Source organism: Pelecanus crispus, chromosome 1 (genome assembly GCF_030463565.1).
Source record: "Pelecanus crispus isolate bPelCri1 chromosome 1, bPelCri1.pri, whole genome shotgun sequence".
Lineage (NCBI taxonomy): Eukaryota > Metazoa > Chordata > Aves > Pelecaniformes > Pelecanidae > Pelecanus > Pelecanus crispus.
Window position 1 is genome coordinate 132171677 of NC_134643.1, and position 8916 is coordinate 132180592.

Genomic DNA, 8916 nt, shown 5'->3' on the forward strand with positions numbered 1-8916 from the left:
CTCTTCCAAATTCTGATTATATTTCTGGAAGCTGTAAAAATATCACACATTTCTCCATATTTTGATTAGAATACAAATATATCTACATAGAAGCATAGTAAATTGTTGGTGGATGGATATCTTGATTTCTTTTAGACTGCAGAGGAAAAGCACAATAAGAAAGGCAGAAGAGACAGCACAACAGAAGCTATGGATTCGGAAGAGTAGAATGCACTAGGCAAAAGCCATATTGAGATGTCTAGATCTATAAAAGCCAGCTGTGGTTAGGTCAACATCACATTAGATTTTGTTGCCAGCATAGCATACTTTCGATATTGGATATATTTTTTAAATCTATCATTTTCTTCATAAAAAGAAAAATTATCAGCTTCCATATAAGCTGTCCTAAACATAAAAAAAAATGAGTGAAACTCTAGTTTGAAATTCAGCCCTGGTGCAGCAATGAACAAGTGCATATTCTGCACCCATTTACTTTAGCAGAACTTCATACATATCATGACTTCAATGGGGTTTGCCTTATGCTGAGGCCTATTTGTATGTTCTCCGTAAGAGTTTTAGCATTTCATACCTGAGTACAAAGTTTTAGGCTTACTTGTTACCAAAAAAAAAATGCTGCATGCTGCATTTTTGAACTGGAGTCTTAGTGTTCATTGTTGAAAATATTTCAGTATTTTTTAAACCTTTATTTTTTTCATTTAGCTTAGTTGTGCAGTAGAATGTATGGGAAACTTAAAACATGATTGCTGGCTGCCACATGCCGTGGCATAGTGCTGTTACCTCTCTGGGCACCATCTCCCCTTTGAACTAACCTGTGGGCTGGATGGTAACAATATTATGCCCTCAAGAAATGGCTGCTTGTAGGGAAAAAGTGGAGACTGAACTGTAATTGCGCTGTCCTTTGATCCATGCCCCTGCCCAGACTCATAGAAGAAGAAAAGTTTGCAAGTCTGCATCTTGGCACCGGGTCCCTTCCTGACATAGACACTGAGCTCCCCGCAGGTTGCTGGCCAGTGCTGGAGCCAAGCCTCTGACCACGCTCTCCCCTTTCCACCACCCACCCAGGACTCAAATGAGTCCTGCCCATGCTGTTGTTCTCACACGCAGTAGAAAACAGAGGACTCTCCTTTTCCCCTTTAAGCCCATGCACAGTGTGTCAAGATTTCATTTTTCCCTGCTCCCAAGGCCGAGACGGCTAACACTGCGGTGGCCTGTGACACTCTGAGCTACACACAGTGGCAGTGAGTGGTGAAGCTTGAAGACCAGTTGGCAGAGCTGCTCTGTAAATCATCCTGTTCATTAGTAAATGGTAGTTAAGGAGTAACTCTGCTTGCACTTCACTTTACAGCATCATACATCAGCTGAGCACTGCACCCGCTGTTGGTGCCGGACTCCCAAATAACAGATGAGAGCATTGTTAGATTGTAAAGTCATCCTCTTTCTCTGACACCTGAGGGACACAGGGCTAGCAACCCCGCACTCTGACCCCTCATGACTGACTTACGGCAGTATGCAAAGTAGGAAAGTGAGGTTTCTTCTAGTCAAATGGGAAGTTGAAATGTGTCTGATGTTCTCCTAACCAGTCGCTAATATAAAGCATTGAAGAATGTGTTTTTTAGATCACTGACACGCTCAGTCCAAAACTCATGTGCATGTCCTACATCCCGGGTTCAGAAGCCTTAGCTTTCTTATGTTGATTTGGGTTAGCTCAGTTTTGTGTCCTGAACAGTCTCAGTTTTATCCCTGGTTTGTTATATAGGAGGGCACATGTTGCATTAAAAGGTGCTTTTATACTATTCAAGCTGGTGTGAGCTTGGAGAATTTCTGTTGGTCAGAAGAAATATATCACCCAGTGGTATATTAGTGAGTGCGCCTGGGTGGGTCTGTCTGACAGGCTCCCCTCACTGCCTGAGCTACACAGCCTAGGAGGTCCACTTGCATCTGCTGGATTTCAGCAAAAACCGCTGTTGGGAGAACACTAATGAGCCATACCAGTAGAGATATCTTTTGTACTACAGCATATTCACTACTCACAGCATCTTCATCAGAAGAAAAAAATTCTGTGGCAATACCTTAGTCTCTTAGAAAATCAACTCAAGTCATAATGGCATCAATGTTTTCGTCACCTGTCTTATATGGAAAGCATGAGCTGGGGAAGCTCTCCAGATATATGTTCACACTGAAATCAAAGGTCTCCCTTCTCCTGACATATACCTGAAGGCTTCATCGTTGCCAAGAGAAGAGCAGCCTCTTGCAATGGCTGCACTGCAGAAACACTCCATCCTAAGATTGGACGGAAGCATTGCACAATCCAGCTAGATTAAAGCAGATTAAAAGACATATCTTTTAAGTGGAAAAACAGTTGGAAGCAAATTTCAGGATAGTTCAGTAACAGCTGCAGGAATCCCTGGCTGAAGGACCATGTTATGCAAATCCAACTAAACCTGTGATGGTGAACATACAGTGTGTACACTGGAATTGGCACATGGTGCTACTATTAGGAACACGCCACCTGCTCCCTGGCTACGGTGTGGGAACTTGTATGTTCTCAGCACACCACCACCATTTTGCAAACACACTATGCATGGCATGCTTGGAGAAGCTTTGCTATTGTATGGAGATGGGGACCAGAAGGTCATAAGGCAGCTAAAGATTTTCTTCAGCTGAAATCACTTGACATAAACCTCATGTGGGGTGTGGACCACATGGTCTTTCAACTGTCAGTTCTGAGAATGGTCATGTTGAGAGGGTATTGTGCAAAAGCTCCTAGCTCTGCAGGAGTTAGAGTTCTTTGTCAGGTATCCAGCTCTCTTCATTTCACAAGCACTGGTATCTATCTACAGAAGTTGCTAGAGTCTTATGAATGTGTAAAGCCTTGTTCAATTTAACAGAAAATTCTAGTAAACCACTGATTTTGAAAACCTCTTGCTTCTCCTTTTAAATAGGAAGATGGGAGTCTAACTTTGGATTCTTAATTTGAATGGAAAAGATGAAGATATTTCAGATCTTACTTAGCTTTTCAATTTGCAAATCAATTTTTATTCCATATATTCAAATACAGATATTGTAAAATTAGGTACTTAACTGTGATTTTAAATAGAGATGGAATACTTATTAATTGCCACATTTGCAGCATTTGAATTCTTGTCATCCATCGGTATATTAAGGGAAAAGGGAACATTCAAAGGCAGAATAAGAAAATTTTTAGTGGGAATTATGTGCTTGTATTGAGAAAACAGAATGCAATCTGAGAGCAGGGAAGACCAAGGCCGGTCTCTGACAAAGACCAAAAGAACTCAGTTGCAATACAGTTATCTTTCATGAAACAAAATATTGTATCTTATTGAATCTGATGCATAATGTAAAAACTAGAAGATTGTTTTAGTGCCTGGATGATTACTATTCTCAGCAGCCATAAGAGAGACAGATCTTTGTCTCTTGATCTCATTAAGGACACTCCAGGTTTTGCTCGACCCTTGCGAAAGGAAATGTTTTAGGCTGCTTTGCAGTGATTGTTTTATTGTCTGCAAGGAAAGCTGCCTGTTGGCCCTACAAGATCTGTAGATGGGGAGCACAAAATCTACCTGAGATTATATCTTATGCAGTCATATAAGGATATGACAGAAGATACAACAAAATGTCGGAGACTTGGAGTTAAAATCTGACCAACTAAATAAATTGAAGCACGTGGAGAAGTATGTGAAGTTACACTTAGGTTTGGAAGGCCCAGACTTAGCTATGCATTTCTTTCATCTCTGTTTTGTGTCAAGCAGACGCTTAAAGCTCTTTTCGTGTACTTCTTTGGTGGGTAAATAATAACAACAAGTCAACAGCAACCATCTGTTGGACATTAACAATTTTAATTTTAATGCATCCAATTATGCCTAGTTTAATGGTCTTTTTGACTTAGTTGCCAATATCAGCAGGATGAGCTTGATAATTGACAAGGGTATGTAATTGATTGTCACAGGTGGAAATGTACCACTTATTATTGTATACACTGAGAGAAGTGCCTTCAGAGACTGTGGGTTTTGATCTCTAAAAATGTAAATTGTTTTGGCTTTGAAGGATGAAATTTGGTCTTTAAGGCACTGTCAAAGGCTAGCTGAAGGAGGAAAAAAAGGGCCCAGTGGGAAAAATCAAATCTGAGCTGTAAGCTAGCTATAAATTGCTGGCAAAAGATCTTTTCTGCAGACCTAGTTTTCAGCAGCAGCTTTGACAAAGGACAGTAAGCAGCAATGGAAACTCAAGAGCAGAACAGGTGCCTCCAAGAAAGTGTCAGTGCTGTCATCCAAAAGCAGTAACCAGGATCTTGTATCCGATGACAGTTGAGAATGCAATATGGAAAAAAAAAAGTCTCGTCAACACTAGTAGTGCTTTTAAACATGATGTTTGGCTTTTCCACAAGGACAAAGGGGAATAGGCATCACGGCTCATATCCCAGGCTGAACAGAAATGGGAAATTCTACTATTTTTTGAAGGGAAAGTACAGGCTTTAAACTCCAGTACAAAAAAAAAAAAAAAAAAAAAAAAAAAAAGTAATAACTGTGCCTTATTTTTCTTACCTTCACAAATGAACACTTGAAAGAGCAGAGAAGTAGTTTTGTTAGAAATAAGCTGGCACAAATTTTTGCACCCACCTATTAAAAAAGCACTTTAATCTAAAAGAATCAGACATGTGCTATGCCTTTTAATGTTCAATACACTTCATAATGTTCAAATGACTGAAGGGGACCATCTTCTTCAAGATTTTCACCACAGATAGTTCACTTGTGGAAAACACCTCTCAGGACTACTTGAAATTTCCCCTCACATAGCAACGTGGTATCTTCACGGTGGAATTCAGGAGCTACAAATTACAAAAGGAGACAGAAAAGGTCCGAAGATGCCAGAGAAGCATTTGTTCTGAAGCTGGGAATAAGATATATGACCTTCCTGTCATCTTCAGGAATGATAGATAAGTGAAGTGTGCTAATGGAGCGACACAAAGGTGCACTGTGAGCTATTCATCCAGAAAAATGTTATCTGCATTTTAATGTTATGGGTGGTAGCAACCTTTGAAGCTGGTTTAAGAAAATAAGTTTTGGAAGTTTTGCCACTTCATTGTAATGGATGACTATATAATAAAGTCACAGCTATAACAATATCTGGTAGCAATACTTACATAAAGTTGGGCAAATACAGCCTGCAGGTTTTTCTGAGCTTTTTCTTTCCTAGAGTTTTTGTGGCACTCATCACTGCAGTATCTAAGAATCCTCTGGTTAATTAGATATGCATGATAGGTTCCTTACTGGGAGGCTGCTTCCTAGTTTAGGAGGTTTTGCTTTGGGTAAACATGGCATTTTTACTCTTCTCCATCCCCCATTAATTTAATGACGGTGAGAAAGCTTCTCTCAAAAAGGCTCCTGCAGTGCACCCTGAACGTCATCATTAGTCTGGAAGTTCATTTCTCTGCTAAATATTACAGCTGAAATTATATATTTCCTGCTCTTGCATACTTTGATGTAGGCTCTTTAGCTTACCTTTTCCCACAAGATCGCAGCTACCTTGACAGATTATGGCCAAAGACTTGGCTAGTTGGACCCTAACTTGCTGAAGGTGTTGAAAGTGAACCTTATGTTGGCATTAAAAGTCTGCAGGAAGCTCACAGAGCAGCCAAAGCACAGCACCAGCCTGGACTATTGACATGCCATGTAAGAACTTGCTTCCACTTTCATTCCTGATACGGTAAGTGCCACGACCAAGTTTGGGACTTCTGATGCTGGGACATGGACTTGGATGGGACTCTGTGAGGCCTTCCCAGCTGCCTGAGCCAAGAGACTTTTGTCTGCGCTAAGTGAAAGACTTAAGTCTAACAGAAGCCCAGAGCTATGCGTAACTCTCACAAATACCATTCACAAAGAGCATGGATGCAACTCCTTCAGACTATTGCCCTGTTACAGCTCTCGGTGCTTCTGTCTTGCCCACATGAGGTTCTGCTCTGGTCTGTATAGGTTCTTACACTGTATTGGTATCCTATACCTTTAATGAGAATCCAATTAATTCTTTTTCTTGGTACACCTTTGTTGCTCAAGCCTGTGAATTTGCTTAGCTGAGCATACACTTCAATGATTGATATTTATTCATCATAATCTGCATAATAATAATTTTATCAAAATACTTGTTTCCTAGTGGAACTGGCCTCTGACAATTGCTTTTATCTGAGAATTTTGTGAACAGTGGAGAAAGGAAAAATCTTTTAAACTGTAAAATGCCATAAGTGGCCACATTTTTATAAAAGCTGTCAAAGTTTTGTGAATCATGAAGAAATTAGTAAGAGTGCAACCTGTTTGTAGATGGCTTGTGAGCATCATTGAATACATTAGTTTTAATGGCCAATTTTACCACTGTTAGATCAATCAGCACAAGAATTATATTTCTGAAAGCTAAGACAACTTGGACACATTATCCAAATTTCTTTCCAACATGTTGGAAGCAAAGCAAACTGCTGTGTTTACTGAAGAGGACAGCTTTGCTGTGAGAGTTTATTTTTATTCTGCTTCTTACTCAGTTACAGGGAAAGATCCTATAATTATCGACTATCTTTTAGTGGTGATTTACTTGGCGAAGATTGATTAGCACAATCAGTCACTCTAAAGCAATTTTCATCACCCAATATTAGATGGTTTCTTTTCCTACTTGATTAGCAGTCCTTCTGCAGGTTACATTGTAGATGTAATTCTATAAACATGGCTTGCAAAGTGTTGTTATATGGCAAATCCATATCTAAATATAGAAATTCTTAAATATTTATGGGTACTAATTGTGTGCATGCGCATGTGCACACATGCATGTGTGTGTGTATATATGCATATGAAGAAAATCTGAAAATGTCAATTATATTCTAAATATGGAGCTAAAGATTTGGATTCAGAGATTAATCTTCCATATATGTATATGAATAATATTTTTGTTTGACCTTATCATCCTGCCCGAGCATAATCTGTGTAAAAGAAATTAAAAAATCCTTAGATATGCTTAGCAGAATGTAATTCACATTTGTCCTTAAAAGTACAGCTAGCTTAATATATTTTAACTCAGGAATTGTGTTTATACTGTTTTGGTTTTTTTTATTTATTTGGAATGCTTGCTTTTCGAGCCATTCTGGTTTAAGCTTTGGGTTTTAAAGGCTGCACTGTTTGGCTCTGTTCTCTAGGGCTGACCTTGGGTCAACTGCTACCCCAGCTGAAGAAATCATATGTAATTCCTATCCTAAAATCTTCCTCAGATTGAAAAGAAAGGAGAAGCAACCATGTTCAAGTACAGATTCAGCAGAGCTGCTAAAGTGTCTGAAACTCTATGTATTGCAAGGCAATGTGTATAGTACAGATCAAATAATATAGCTCACTCTTACAGCCATGTAAATAATACATTTGCATATGAAAATGTTATATGTGCATTAACAAAAACCCAGGTTTAATGAGCAAATGAAGACCATTACTTTTGCTTCTTGGTGCAGTTTTCTATGCTGTGTAAACACAAGGGCTAGCAAACTGCAGGTATGTGCACAGGTGGTACAGAATATCTATCAGATGGCGCTTTCATTGCTTTGAGCAACTTCTTACCTGGGGCTGATTTAGAAAAGAAGACAGAGGCTTCTACCCCCACCCCGGTCCATGGCCTGGGGCAGCAGTCTTCCCTCAGTAAGTAGCAGTGATTGTGCTTCAAAAAGAGGACTGAATGTGAAGCCTGTGTAGGGGATGTAGGACTTGGGAGAAGGATCAGTTCAACAGGTAGCTGCAGTAGGTCCCTGACTCCCACCTGGGCTAGCAGTCAGCATGAGGATATTCCCAGTCTCCTTCGGTGGCCAAGATGAAATTTTTTCCTGATTTCCCCAGAATTTTTCTTTGGGGGGGGGGTCAGGGGACAAATTCAATTTTTCACTTTGCTTTGACTTTTCTTGCAGTGCCAGCTTGGCTACTTAGTTCGAACAGTGGATACAGCATTTTAGACCAAATATTTTTTTACATAGTGGAGCAGGAGAAATGAAAGGCTTTTGAAGTTTCAGTGGACTTTCTCAGTCTTCAGCTGGGGCAAGTCTTCCTGGTTTGGCACAACCCAGCCTACAGTTGTGCATAGGAGAATATACTCTCCTGTATCTCCTACTCTCCTGCAAGTCACAAAGGCAGATAAAAATGGGAGGACAATCTTGCTTTTAAAAATCAAAACTGAGCAAAGCTTCTGATTTTTTCTTGAGTTGCTAAATATATAGCCCTGTTTTCACTGAAAACTTAGCTCTGTTTATATGTCCTACTTTTCTGTGCACTCGTGTTGTATCTACAGTAAGAGTTAATGGAGTTGTACCATATACAACAAATGAACGTGAGAAAATTATGTTGTCATGCAAAGTCACATAATGGCTACCTTATAAAGTACTGGAAAAAATAAGTTCATATTTTTGCAAGTGTATCCGGACTTTCTCTTATATAAACATACAGCCCCAGCAGTAACTGTTCAAAAAGGATTCCCCCTGATCAGAAGACAAAAACTGCATGTTCACATAGAGGTCTAAGTTTGAATTCTTGCTTACCAAGTAGCAGAAAAGACTAAGCAGCCAGGCTAGTACACACAATTCATTTTTCTAAGCATGGTACCAGGCTGTAAAATTCATAGATACAAAAGCCTGAGGAAAGAAAAGAAGATGTAAGCTTTTAGAAAGGTAACTCTGTTGTATCACTGTAACACACAAAAACCTATGACAATATCATCACAAGGAAATATTATTCTTCTATGTAATTTCTGTATTCTTTCTAACAGGGAGGTTTTAGGTCACTAATGTAGAACCTAAGTTAACAAAAAGAATAGCAAAATTTCTTGAGTCTCCAATATTCCATTTTTTCCTTAAATATATATGTATTTAGTTCTAAATGTATGGGATAT